The 15,320-nt window shown below is 46.5% G+C and overlaps 1 pseudogene; it reads left to right on the top strand.

The window, feature by feature from the left end:
• Positions 1–3,737: 3,737 nt before the first annotated feature.
• On the top strand, positions 3,738–7,559 carry LOC134738556 (olfactory receptor 7E24-like; annotated as a pseudogene).
• The last annotated feature ends 7,761 nt before the right edge of the window (positions 7,560–15,320 follow it).

The following is a 15,320-nucleotide window of genomic DNA, read 5'->3' as shown; positions in this document are numbered from 1 at the left end:
GAACTGTTGCAATTCTTGTTCCTTGTCAGTCTCCATGGAACACTCCCCTCCTGCCTGTTCCCAAGCCACGGACCAAGGACTACCGGCCGGTACAGGATTTGCGCTTGCTTCATCAAGCTACACTGACTTGACATCCAACAGTACCTAACCCGTCCACATTGTTGGGGTTGCTGCCAGCTGAGGACAGCTGCTTCACCTGCTTGGACCTGAAAGATGCTTTCTTTCCTATCAGATTAGCCCCTGAGAGGCAGAGGCTGTTTGCCTTTCAGTGGGAAGATCCGGAGTCAGGTGTCACTACTCAGTACACTTGGACCGGGCTTCCCCAAGGGTTCAAGAACTCCCCCACCACCTTCGGGGAGGCGTTGGCTCGAGACCTCCAGAAGTTTCCCACCAGAGACCTAGGCTGTGTGTTGCTCCAGTAGGTTGATGACCTTCTGCTGGGACACCCCACGGCAGTCGGGTGTGCCAAGGGAACAGATGCCCTACACCGGCACCTGGAGGACTGTGGGTATAAGATGTCCAAGAAGAAAGCTCAGATCTGCCGACAGCAGGTACGTGACTTGGGATTTACTATCTGACAGGGCTCGGAACGCAGCCCGGGATCAGAAAGAAAGCAGGTCATTTGCAATCTAGTGGAGCCCAAGAGCAGAAAGCAGGTGAGACAATTCTTAGGAGCTGTGGGGTTTTGTAGACTGTGGATCCCAAACTTTGCAGTATTAGCCAAGCCTTTGTATGAGGTCCCAAAGGGGGCGGGGACCGGGAACCTTTGGAATGCAGATCCCAACAACAGCAAGTCTTTCATGAGTTAAAGGAAAAACTTCTGGCAGCCCTAGCCCTGGGGCTACTCGATCTGACAAAGCCTTTTCCATTCTATGCATCAGAGAGAGAAAAGATGGCAGCTGGACTTTGAACCCAAACGGTTGGGCTCCGGCCAAGGCCGGCGGCCTACCTCTCTAAACAACTAGACGGGTCTACTAAAGGATGGCCCCCTGTTTGAGGGCCTTGGCAGCAACTGCCCTGCTAGAACAAGAAGCAAATAAGCTGACTCTTGGGCAAAACCTGAACATAAAGGGCCCCCATGCTGTGGTGACTTTCATGAACGCTAAAGGACATCGTCGGCTACCGAATGCCAGACTCACCAAGTACCAAACTTGGCTCTGTGAAAATCCTCGTATAACCATTGAAGTTTGTAACACCCTACACCCGCCACCTTGCTCCCGGTATCAGAGAGCCCTGTCGAGCCTGATTGTGTGGAAGTCTTGGACTCAGTCGACTCTGGCAGACCTGACCTCCGGGACCGGACTTGGGCATCAGTAGACTGGGAACTATACGTGGATGGGAGCAGCTTCTTCAACCCCCAAGGAGAGAGAGGTGCAGGGTATGCAGTGGTAACCCTGGACACTCTTGTTGAAGCCAGATCGTTGCCCCAGGCCACTTCAGCCCAGAAAGCTGAACTCATTGCTTTAATTCGGGCCTTAGGACTCAGTGAGGGTGAGACTGTAAACATTTACACTGATTCTCGGTGTCTTTTTAACCCTTCGAGTGCATGGAGCGTGATAGAAAGAAAAGGGCCTATTGAACTCTGAGGGAAAAGACAGAAAATATCAACAAGAAACCTTGCAATGATTAGAAGCAGTATGGAAACCCCACAAGGTGGCAGTTAGGCATTGCAGAGGACACCAGCGAGCTTCCACCTCGGTGGGTTTGGGGAATTCCCGCGCTGACTCAGAGGCTCGAAAAGCAGCATCTGCCCCCTTCTGGGCATCAGTGCTCCCTCAAGTACCTGATCTTGGACCTACTTCTTCTAAAAAAGAAAAGGACATTCTCCAGGTAGAGGGAAGGACAAGTGATGGAGGAAGGATGGATTCGGTTACCAGATGGGAGCGTAGCTGTGCCACAGCTGCTAGGAGTTGCAGTTGTACTGGCTGTGCAAGAAACCACCCATCGAGGTCAGGAGTCACTGGAAGAGTTGTTAGGCCGGTATTTCTACATCTCGCCTTTGTCAGCCCTTGCCAAAACGGTGAGGCAGCGGTGTGTTACCTGCCGACAGCATGATGCGAGGCAAGGTCCAGCCGTTCCGCCCGGCATACGAGCTTATGGAGCAGCCCCCTTTGAAGATCTCCAGGTAGACTTCACAGAGATGCCAAAGTGTGGAGGTAACAAGTATTTACTAGTTCTTGGGCGTGCGTACCTACTCTGGGTGGGTGGCGGCCTATCCAACACCAACTGAGAAAGCTCGTGAAGTAACCCGTGTGCTTCTTCGAGATCTGATACCTAGATTTCGACTGCCCTTACGGATCGGCTCAGATAAACGGGCCTGCGTTTTAGGCTCCCTTGGTACAGAAGACGGCAAAGGTATTGGGGATCCCACGGAAACTGCATGGCGCCTCCCGGCCTCAGAGCCCCAGAAAGGTGGAGCAGATGAATCGGACTATCAAAAATAATACTATTGTCTTCCCCGCGAGATATTTAAAACAACACCACAAGGGGCGTCAAACCACCTGCTAAATTTGAGGGAATATTATCCTCTCCCCCACTCCCGCGGCCCCGGATATTAGAGACAATAACACAGGGGTAACGTACACCCACTACTTGATTGGGAATAATATCATCCTCTCCCTTCTCGGATATTAGGAACAATATCACACTGTGCGTGTAGTACTGTCGTGAAATTCAATGGAATGTCATCCTTCGCCTCCCTGGATATGATGAACAATATCACAGGGGATGTACAGCTTCTGAGATATTGGGAGTGATATCATCCTCTCCCCTCTGGAAGTTAGGGACAATATCACAGGGGTAGTGTACACCCTCTGGCATGTTGGCACTAATATCATCCTCCCGCCCACTGGATATTAAAAACCATATCACAAGGGGCGTGTACAGACACTTCGATATTGGTATTAATACCATCCTCTCCCTCTTTGGATATTCGGTGCCGTATTTCAGGTGGGGTATACGCCACCTGCAATATTGGAAGTAATATGATTTTCTCCCCCCGTGGATATCAGAAACGATATCACAGGGGGTGGCGAACAACCCCTGCGATACTTGGAGTGATATCATCGTCTCCCCTCACGATGATTAAGAACAATATCGTAGGGGTGGGGGGTGTACACCCCCTTTCATATTTGATACCATCCTCTTCCCCCCTGGATATTAGGAACAATATCAGGAAGGGACGTAGAGACCCTGCGACCTTTGCTGTCATACAATTGTCTCTCCCCTAGATATTAGGAAAAATGTCACTGGGGATGTGAACAGCCCTGCGATATTGAGAATAGTATCATCCTCTCCCCCCTTGCATATTGGGAACAACATCACAGGTGGGGTGTACTGCCTCTGCGATATTGGGGGTAAAATTTTCCTCTCTTCCCCTGGACATCAGGAAGGGTATCAGAGGGGGAGGGTGTGCATTCCCTGCCATATTCAACGTAACTTCATCCTCTCCCTCCCAGGGTATTCAGAACAATAGGACAGGAGGGGTGTACGCCAACTGCGATATTGAGAGTCGTATCATCCTCTTTCGCTCTGGATCTTAGGAACAATATCACAGGGTTGTGTACACCCCCTGCGATATTGGGAGTACTATCATCCTCTCTCCCTGTGGATATTAGGAAGAGTATCACAGGGCTGTGTAAACCCCCTGCGGTACTGGGAGTAATATCATCCTCTCTCCCTCTGAATAGAGGAAGATTTTCACAGGGGTGTGTACACCCCCTGCGATATTGGGAGTAATGTCATCCTCCCCAAACCTGGATGTTAGCAACGAGATCACAGAGGGGGTGTACACACCCTGCGACATTGGAAGGAATATGATCGTCTCCCCACCTGGATACTGGGAAAGAAAGATATCACAGCGCGGGTATACGTTCCCTACGCTGTTGGCAGTAATCTCATTCTTTTCCTGTCTGGATATGAGGAAGCATATCACAGGGGAGCTGTACAATTACTTCGATATTGGGAGTAATATCATCCTCTATTTTCCTGGATATTGGGCACAAAAACACAAAAGGGTGTACAACCCCTGCGATCTTGGGAGTAATAGCATACTCTCCTTCTCTGGATGTTAGAAAACAGTATCATCAGGGCTCAACACCCCCCGCGATAATGGGAGTCATATTTACTCTTTCACAGGCCATTTGGAACAATACAACAGGGGGTGTTTACAAACAGGGGTGGTGTACACCCCTGTGATATTGGGAGTAACATCATTCTCCCCACCTCCGGATATTAAGAACAATATCCCGGCGGGAGGTGGTACACCCCCAGTGATATTGCGAATAATGTCATCCTCTCCTTCCCTGGATATTAGGAACAATATCACAGGGGGGTGTACACCTTCTGTGATACTGGAAGCAATATCATCCTCTCCCCCGCTGGATATTAGAAAAAAATATCACTCACGGTGTACACCCGCTGTGATATTAGGAAGAATATTACAGGGTGTACACCCACTCTGACTTTAAGAGAAATAGCTCCCTCAAATGTCCCAAACAATATCACAGGGTATACAATGATATTTCCCTAGGATATTACAAATACTATCACAGGGTGTACACCCACTGTGATAACACGAGTAATAATACATCCCAAGGATACTACCAAGAATATCACAAGGCTGTACACCCACTATGACATCGGGAGTGATATCTCCCTAGGATACTACGAACACCATCAGAGAATGTACACACATGGTGCGCACGCACGGTGATATTAGGAGTACTATCAACGCAGGACATAGTCAATAAGACCACAGGGAGTACATACCTGATGTACACCCACGGCGATGTTATGAGAACTACCTCCCTAGGATAATACGAATAACATCACAGAGTGGACACACATGGTATACACCCACCGTGGCACTAGGACTAATAACTTTCTGAGATATTACCAGTAGCATCACACAACAGAAACACATGGTGTACACCCACTGTAACCTTAGGTGTAATTTCTCCCTACGATATTACGAGTAACATCTCAGTGCATACACACATGGTGAACACCCACTGTGACATTAAGGGTAATATCCCCCTAGGATATTACCAATAACATCACCGGGTGTCCACCCATGGTGTACATGCTCTGTGATGTTAGGGATAATAACTCCCTAGGATATTATGAATAATACCGCAGGGTGTACAGAAACTCTGATATTAGAGGTAATATCTCTCTAGGATATTATGAATAATATCACAGGGTGTACCCCCACTGTGATACTGGGAGCAATATCTCTCTAGGATACTACGAATCATATCAGAATGTACACCCACTGTGATCATAGGAGAAATATCTCTCTGTGATATTACGAATTAGATCACAGAGTGTACACACATGGTGTACATCCACTTTGATATTAGGAGTAATCTCTTCCTAGGACATTACAAATAACATCACAGAGTGTACACCCACTGTAATATTAGGAATCGTATCTCCCTAGGTGATTACAAGTAATATCACAGGGTGTACACCCACTGTGGTATTACGAGTAATATCTTCCTAGGGTATTATGAATAATTTCACAGTCTCTCCACACATAATGTACACTCACTGTGATATTAGGAGTAACATCTACCTAGTAGATAACAAATAACATCGCAGGGTGTACCCCCACTTTGATATTAGCTGTAATATTCCTCTAAGTTGTTACAAATAAGATCACAGGGTGTAGAAACATGGTGTACACTCACTGTGATACCAGGAGTCGTATCTCTGTAATATATTATGAATAATATCACAGGTTGTACACCCACTGTATTATTAGGAGTCATATCTCTGTAGGACATTACAATTAATATCACACGGTGTACAGCCACCCTGATATTAGGAGCAATATCTTTCTAGGATATTACAGATAATATCACAGGGTGTACGCCCACTCTGCTGTCAGGAGCAATATCTCCCTAGGATATCAAAAATCCTATCACGGGGTGTCCAATCTCTGCCTTCCAGGTTCGAAGGGATTCTCCTGCTTCAGCCTCCCGAGTAGCTAGGTTTACGCGCCACCACACCCGGCTAATTTTTTTTTATTTTCACTGGAGACGGGGTTTCACCACGTGGGCCAGGCTGTTCTGGAAGTCCTGACCTCAGGTGATCCATCAGCCTCGGCCGCCCAAAGTGCTGGGATTACAGGTGTGAGGCATGGTGCTGAGCCAAGAGTTATATATTCAATTCATTTGGAAACACAGCTCCCATATTTGAGTGTGCGTGTACTTTTATGAAGAAATGATGTCAGAAAACCTAAGGATGATAATAACTATGAAAAGTAACAGGCACGTGAAAAGGTCCTCCGATTGAGAACTATAAGCTTCGATTTCGGTTTTAGATAATGGGGTCCTAGCTCTTGTGTCGTCCTTTTACATATTCTACATCACAGGAACTTGCAGCACGGTGTCAGAATAAAATAGAGTGTATTTCACGGCTTCTTAATTTCTTTCAATTAGATGAGATCTTTTTCTTAAAGAGAGAAGGACATTTTCATTGCATTGTATTTTTTCTGAAAAGAGTAGGCCGTATTTTACTGAGATCACGGATTTGTTATATATGACGTTTTGGTCTTCTAATATTCTTCAGTGGATTTTCTCTAAAGTGGTATGTACAGAAAGACTTGTATAGCAAAAAAGTAAACCACGTAATAATTCTGAGATTTTTGGAATTGTCACAGCTGAGAAACATTGCTGGCGGTGTATGGTCCCCAAGTGTGAAAGTGTTCCTTGTGAATTGCTTGCATCCAGCATTAAGGGCTGGTTTTTCTCTTTTATTTTTCCAATCCTCTTTCCTTCTCAAGGTGTCCAAGACACACAGAGCCACGGAATCTCACAGGTGTCTGAGAATTCCTCCTCCTGGGACTCTCAGAGGATCCAGAACTGCAGCCCGTCCTCGCTTTGCTCTCCCTGTCCCTGTCCACGTATCTGGTCACGGTGCTGAGGAACCTGCTCAGCATCCTGGCTGTCAGCTCTGACTCCCCCCTCCACACCCCCATGTACTTCTTCCTCTCCAACCTGTGCTGGGCTGACATGGGTTTCACCTCGGCCACGGTTCCCAAGATGATTGTGGACATGCAGTCACATAGCAGAGTCATCTCTCATGCGGGCTGCCTGACACAGATGTCTTTCTTGGTCCTTTTTGCATGTATAGAAGACATGCTTCTGCCTGTGATGGCCTATGACTGCTTTGTAGCCATCTGTCGCCCTCTGCACTACCCAGTCATCGTGAATCCTCACCTCTGTGTCTTCTTCGTTTTGGTGTCCTTTTTCCTTAGCCTGTTGGATTGCCAGCTGCCCAGTTGGATTGTGTTACAATTCACCATCATCAAGAATGTGGAAATCTCTCATTTTGTCTGTGACCCCTCTCAACTTCTCAAACTTGCCTGTTCTGACAGCGTCATCGATAGCATATTCATAGATTTCGGTAGTACTATGTTGGGTTTTCTTGTCGTTTCAGGGATCCTTTTGTCTTACTATAAAATTGTCCCCTCCATTCTAAGGATTTCATCGTCAGATGGGAAGTAGGAAGCCTTCTCCACCTGCGGCTCTCACCTAGCAGTTGTTTGCTGATTTGACGGAACAGGCATTGGCATGTACCTGACTTCAGCTGTGTCACCACCCCCCAGGAATGGTGTGGTGGCATCAGTGATGTACGCTGTGCTCACCCCCATGCTGAACCTTTTCATCTACAGCCTGAGAAACAGGGACATACAAAGTGCCCTGCGGAGGCTGCGCAGCAGAACAGTCGAATCTCATGATCTGTTCCATCCTTTTTCTTGTGTGGGTGAGAAAGGGCAACCACATTCAATCTCTACATCTGCAAATCCTGCCCCTTAGTCACATTATTTTTGTGGCTTGATGGCTTTTATTCCTTTCCGCATTTCCTTTGTGAATATTGCTTTCTTCGTTATGCCTTTAACTGGAATGGGTGAGTATTCTGGGATCCTTTGTTTAGCAGAAACCTCATGACAGAATCCTCTATACCTAGGCGGCCCCTTTTAGTTTCTGAGCAATAACCCGGTCATCCAGGTGGAATCACCACCATCTTTTTATATACACGAAGTCCTCACTTCATTTTGGAATTCCCTGAAAACTGACTTTATGGAAACAATGTACAGGAGGTCCTCCAACACCATTGGTTATTCAAAGTTGTGTAGTTATACTGTTGATGAAAAATAAGTGGTTTCACTATACATAATTTTGCTTCGAGGTGAAGTTTCCAAGAGACTTTCAAAGATGTTAAGTGAGGACATACTGTACATCAAATTCATATCCTCTTCCACAGTTTATGTGGAATTTCTTCATAAACTGCTTCTAGAGAATCTATTTAGGCAGGTTATGTGTAGAGATAAATGTCGCCGTTCCTCAATCTTGGCTTTGAGTCAAATCACCTGGGGAGCTAACACATGATGAGGCCTGGGTCTCAACACCTAAGATTCGGATTTCCTTGCACCTGTGTGAGTACGCGGATTTTTGTTTTTTTTTCTTTTAAAGCACCAGAGGTGGTTCCAATGACGAAGTTTTTAGAGGCATCAAGCTCCAATGAGTAAGAACAGAAATTAATTATAATTTCTTCAAATATTATCTTCAAATGCATTGTCCATCAACACCACACAAATGTTTATTATGCTGTTTTTTCTTACCATTTCGCATTTTCGCATTTTCTATTTCTTTCTTTTCGTTTTTTTTTTTTTTTTTTTTTTTTTTTTGAGTCAGAGTTTCACCCTTGTTGCCCAGGCTGGAGTTCAATGGCACGGTCTGGCTCACTGCAACCTCTGCCTCCCGTATTCAAGCAATTCTCCTGCCTCAGCCTTCCAAGTAGCTGGGATTACAGGCATGCGCTACCATGCCTGGCTAATTTTTTTTTTTTTTTTTTTTGTATTGTTAGTAGAGACAGTGTTTCTCCATTTTGGTCAGGCTGGTCTTGAACTCCCCACCACAGGTGATCCACCCGCTTCCGCCTCCCAAAGTGCTGGGATTACAGGCATGAGCGACTGCGCCCAGCCACCGCTTAGCATTTACATTTCACATTTGTTGAAGTTATAGATGTATACACACATTGATTGCTGCTTTGTTATACACTTGCGTATACATAAGATGGGAAATAGAAAAGAATAAAATGGGCACAATATCCCTGAAGTTTCACATTCCTGCTATTTTAAAAATATTTGCTCTTAGAAATTTGTTTCAATTAAGAAACTGTGGCATACACACCCAATGAAGTATTATTCCGCCTAAAAAGGAAGAAAATCCTCTCCGCTGCGGACAAAATGGGTGAGATTGCAGGTCTGTATATTAAATGAAATAAGCCAGGCAGAGGATGACAAATATTTCGTGTCCTCACTTCTATGTAGGAAGAAAAAAGGAAACCTTGGCCAGATGTGGTGGCTCAAGCCTGTAATCCCAGCGCTGTGGGAGGCCGAGTCGCACGGATCACTTCAGTCCAGGAATTTGAGACCAGCCTGGCCAACATGGTGAAACCCCGTCTCTATAGAAAACAGAAACAATTTGCCAGGCGTGGTGATGGGTGTCTGTAGTCTCAGCTACTCGGAGGGCTGAGGCCCAAGAAGCGCTTGAACTCGGGAGGCGGAGGTTGCAGTGAGCCCGGACTGTGCCTGTGTACTCCAACCTGGGCAACAGAAAGAGACTCCATCCCACACACACCTACACACAAAAGGAATCTCAGGAAGGTGGAAAGTATAAAGGTGGTTAGCAGATGCTAGGAAGAAAAGCGGTGGGATGGGGAATGAAGACAAGTGGATAATTGGGTCCCAAAATACAGAAAGATGGAATGAGTGAGTTCTAGTGTTTGATAGTACAGTATGAACATTTTAGTTCACAAGAATTGCTTGCATATTTCCAGATGCTTTGGTAAGAAGCTTCCTAACTTTCTCATTATGCTGGTTTTTAAGCTCTTCTCTTTCTGCTCTTGATATCATGCTGGTTTTTTGTTTTTTGTTTTTTGTTTTGAGATGGAATTTCGCTCTTGTTGCCCAGGCTGGAGTGTCATGGTGCAATCTTGGCTCACCGCAACCTCTGCCTCCTGCGTTCAAGCGATTCTCCTGCCTCCAACTCCCGAGTAGCTGGGATTACAGGCATGCGCCAGCTGCCCAGCTAATGTTGTATTTCTGGTAGAGATGGGGGTTTCTCGCTGTCGCTCAGGCTGGTCTTCAACTCCTGACCTCCGGTGATCCGCCCGCCTCGGCCTCCCAAACTGCTGGGATTACAGGCGTGAGCGACCGCGCCCAGCCCATGCTGTATCCTTATCTGTTGTCGGTTGTTGTTCGTTTGTTTTTGAGCCCAGAAATAACTTCTCACCTATAGGTTCAAATGATTTTTAACATGAGTACTAAGAAAGCTCATTGCTGGAAAAGCAGCCTTTTCAAGAAATGGTGTCGGAGAAACTTGATTTCCACATGCAGAAGAATGAAGGTGGACCCCGTGTCACACCAGGTGCAAAAATTAACACAAACTGGATCAAAGACCTAACCCCAAGGGCTAAAAGTATCATATGCCTAAAAGAAATCATTGGCCACACTTTCATGACATCAGATTGGGCAATGCTCTCTGGGATATGACACCAAAAGCATAGGCAACAAAAGAAAATTAGATTCCTTGGATTACATCTAAATGACAGACACTTTTGTGCAGCGAAAAACACTGTGAACTGAGTGAAAAGATAACCCGTGGATTAGGAAAAATATTTGCAAATCATATATCTCAAAAGAGGCTGATATCCATCATATATAAAGAACAGCTAGAACTAAACAACAAGAAACCCAAAGCATTCCATCAACAATGGTCAGAAGACTCGAGTAGACGTGTCCCTAAAGAAGATATAGCAATGGCCAATAAGCATCTAAAATGATGTTCAAAATCACTAACCATAGGGAAGCGCAAATCAAACAAAGAATGAGATACCACACATTAGGATGGATACGATCAACAAACAAGCATTGGTGAGACTAGAAGGAAATAGGAATGCTCCAATACGATCGGAGGGAATGTAAAACCGTGAAGGAACGGGGAAAGTAGTATGGCGTGCACTGGAAAAATTAGAAACAGTATGCTCAGATGTTCCCGCAGTTGCATTTGTGGGTACCTACCAAAAAGAACTAGAAGCCAGGAGTGGAAGACAGATTTGTACACACACGCTCATAGCAGCATTATTCGCAACAGCCAAAATGTGGAAGCAACCCAAGGGTTCGTGGACAGATGAATGAAAAAGCGCACTGCAGTTCCTTCATACAATGGAAGACTCTCCAGCCTTAAAAAGGCAGGCACTTTTGGCCGGTGCGGCGGCTCACGCCTGTAATCGCAACATCTTGGAAGAACGAGGTGGGCGGATCACCTGAGGTCAGGAATTCAAGACAAGCCTGGCCATCTTGGTGAAACCCTGTCTCTAGTGAAAATGCAAAAAATGAGACGAGCGTGGTGGCGTGTGCCTATAGTCCCAGCTACTCGGGAGGCTGAGGCACAAGAATCGCTGGAACCCGGGAGGCGGAGGTTGCACTGAGCCCAGATTGTGCCGCAGCACTCCAGCCTGGGCGACAGAGTGAGACTGCATGGAAACGCAAAACAAAACAAAGTCAAACAAACAAACAAAAAAAAGGACAGGCACTTCTGACTCAGACCGCAGCATGGATGAACCTCGAAGACATTATCGTCAGTGAAATAAATAAATCCCAAAAGGATAAACACGCCCAGGCTCAGTGGCTCGCACCTGTGACCCCAGCACTTTGGGAGGCTGAGCCAGGTGGATCACTTAAGGTCAGGAGTTCGAGACCAGCCTGGTCAATATGGTGAAAGCTCGTCTCTATTAAAAATACAAAAATTAGCTGGGCGTGGTGGCGGACGCCTGTAATCCCAGCTACTCGTGAGACTGAGACACAAGAATCGCTTGAACCCACGATGTGGAGGTTGCAGTGAGCCGAGATCACACCACCGCACTCCAGCCTGAACGACAGAGAAAGTCTCTGTCTCCAACCCAAAAAAATTAAACACGGTATGATTCCACTTTTCTATCAAGTGTCTGGAGTCGTTAAACTCATAGAGTTGCAAACTAGAAAGGTGGCCCCCAGGGGTGGGCGAGAGAGAGGAGTGGAGAGCTTGCTAAATGGGTGCAATTTCCATTTTGAAAGATAAAACTGTTCCGGAGACGGTGGCGGTGATGGCTGCTGAACAATGTGAACGTCATTAATGTCATTAAACTGTAAACTGAAAAAGAGTGGAAATTGTAAATGTTTATACTGGCCATTCTATATGAACTAATATATATTCACAATTTTTAATATTTATACGTGGTATATTTGCCCATAATTAAAGATGAAAATTAAAGCAGTTGGATCTTTCAAAAGAAAAGAAAGAAGCGAAGAATACACACCAGCTTTCTCCTGATGAGAGGAAGAGCCCCAAAGCGTCTATGGACACTCACTGTTCTCCTATCCTTCTTGAATTATTGTGAGGAAATCCTTAGAGGCTGGGGAACTTGGGCGACTCTGGCTAATGAGGAGCTCTGTGCCTTGAGCTCCCCAGACCACAGAATAGTAAATAGTCTGTGCCTCCAGCCCTGCAGTGTGAGATTCCAGTCCTGTGGGTTCCACACCTGTCACCTGTATCAGGAGGCTCATGTCTCACCCTGTCTTCTTGCCAGCCTCGAGGACGGAGTCTGAGCCTCCACCGTGCTACACACAGGGAGGACACTGGACCTGTTCTCCGCGGTCATGGCCCAGCAGAGGGGAAGGGCAGTTCAGTGAGTGTAGGCAAAAGAAAGAGAGATCAGACTGTTCCTGTGTCTATGTAGAAAGGAAAGACATAAGAGACTTCATTTTGAAAAAGACCTGTATTTTCAACAATTGCTTTCCTGAGATGTTTTTAATGTGTAGCTTTGCCCCAGCCACTTTGACCCAACCTGAAGCTCACAAAAACATGTGTTGTATGAAATCAAGGTTTAAGGGATCTAGGGCTGTGCAGGACGTGCCTTGTTAACAAGATGTTTCCATGAAGTATACTTGGTAGAAATCATCGCCATTCTCTAGTCTCAATAAACCAGGGGCACAATACACTGTGGAAAGCCGCAGGGACCTCTGCCCTTGAAAGCGGCGTGTTGTCCAAGGATTCTCCCCATGTGATAGTCTGAAATGTGGCCTCGTGGGATGAGAAAGACCTGACCGTCCCCGAGCCCTACACCAGTAAAGGGTCTGTGCTGAGGTGGATTAGTCAAAGAGGAAAGCCTCTTGCAGTTGAGAGAGAGGAAGGCCACTGTCTCCTGCCTGCCCCTGGGAACTGAATGTCTCGGTATAAAACCCGATCGTACATTTGTTCAATTCTGAGATGGGGGAAAAACCGCCCTATGGTGGGAGGCGAGACACGTTTGCAGCAATGCTGCCTTGTTATTCTTTACTCCACTGAGATGTTTGGGTGGAGAGAAACATAAATCTGGCTTACGTGCATCTCCAGTCACGGTAGCTTCCCTGGAACTTCCTTATGACATAGATTCTGTTGCTCACCTGTTCGTTGCTGACCTTCTCCTTCTTATCACCCTGCCCTCCTACTACATTTTTTTTTTGCTAAAATAATAAAACTAATAATCAATAAAAACTGAGGGAACTCAGAGGCCGGTGCCTCTGCAGATCCTTGGTATGCTGAGCGCCGCTCCCCTGGGCTCACTGTTGTTTCTCTCTACTTTGTCCCTGTGTCTTATTTCTTTCCTCAGTCTCTCATCCCACCCGACTAGAAATACCCACAGGTGTGGAGGGGCAGGCAACCCCTTCAAGTGAGTGCTGAGGGACGGTCCGGAGCCTTGGTTTCCTTCCTCCTCCTCAGCACAAACAGGAGAGTGCGGTGGGCAGATGGGAGGAGACCAATATGCAAACTGTGCGCTCAGCAGACTGTGGAGTTTCTGTTCTTGGTTGTGATGGGGGTCTCAGACATCTTATTCAAAATTTTGCTTTCCTCCCCCACTGGTTGTCCTTTTCATAGACATCTCACCCATGATAGCAGGGAATCAGTCCCTCTAAACTATTCCCTAAGAACGACAAAAAGATTATGAAGGTGATGATGAGGACAAAGAGGATGACGACAGACACCATGGCATCATGAACCGTTATTGAGGGCTTCCTGAAGGCCAGGCTCTGAGCTCTATGCTCTATGCAGTTTGTTTCATCTCATCTGCGTAGTCTCCACTTTATTAGTGCACATTTCATGATGATTTTGCAGACTAGAAAAGGATCAACGCCTTTTCATAGAACTCGTACTAGATCATGAAGTCAAAAAGGGCGAGGTCCAATTTGAACCGGGCAGTCTAAGTCCAGACACATGGCATTTGGCCAGTCCTCTCCCTGCAACCAACCTGCCCTCTCAAATCCTTGTCACTCAGGTGGGTGCCCCTGCTCACTGTGCCCTTCCCTTTGGGGGCTCCTTGTAAGACCACAGCTAGACCAGTGGGTGCCACAATCACTGTGTCAAGTATAGAAAGGGCAGCTGAGATCACATCAAGGATTCCAGAAAGAATGGGCACAGGATCATTCGGGATGCATCTCTCCCTTTCCCCTGTTCCTGGCTTTCCTTACAGCTCTCGACTTCCTCAAAGGAGTCATCAATTCGGAGTTTGGCTTCCATTCCTATTGAGGAAGCTGGAAAGCGTTTCAAAAATGCTCCTCCGATGTGCCTGTGGTTAAGAACTCTGAGCTCTGCTGAAAACTTTTGGAAGCGGGGTGCGGTGGCTCACGCCTGTAATCCCAGCCCTTTGGGAGGCTGAGGCAGGTGAATCACAAGGTCAGGGGTTCAAGACCAGCCTGGCCAACATGGTGAAACCCCGTCTCTATTCAAAATAGAAAAAAATTAGCCGGGTGTAGTGGCGGGCGCCTGTCATCTCAGCTACTCGGCAGGTTGAGACAGGAGAATAGCTTGAACCCGGGATGCAGAGGTTGCAGTGAGCCGAGATCACTCCACCGCACTCCAGCCTGGGCAACAGAATGAGACTCTGTCTCAAAACAACGAAAACAAAACCAAAACCCAAAAAACCCACAATTTTTGGGAGTTAGAAGACCAGGAAGTATAGTACCCGGGACTTAGAGTCTGGCCATGAATTTTGAATACCGCCCTTTCTACTTCTCTGTGTGGCAAGGGGTGAGATGTCCGTCCTCTGAGACTCAGCACTCTCATCTGACTTGATTTCCAGTTGATCCAATGGAAGTGAGCGATGATTAAGCCGATCGTGGGTGCCCGCTGCGTGATCTCTAGCTGACGGATGCATAAAGTAAAGGCAAAGTGGATTTTAGATACATTCCTTAAGATTTTCAGCTTCAACTCCACACAATTCAACGTAAA

This window comes from Pongo pygmaeus, chromosome 18, assembly GCF_028885625.2.
Source record: "Pongo pygmaeus isolate AG05252 chromosome 18, NHGRI_mPonPyg2-v2.0_pri, whole genome shotgun sequence".
NCBI classification, from domain to species: domain Eukaryota; kingdom Metazoa; phylum Chordata; class Mammalia; order Primates; family Hominidae; genus Pongo; species Pongo pygmaeus.
Note: the sequence above shows the minus strand (reverse complement) of the source record. Positions and strands in the feature narration are given on the sequence as shown.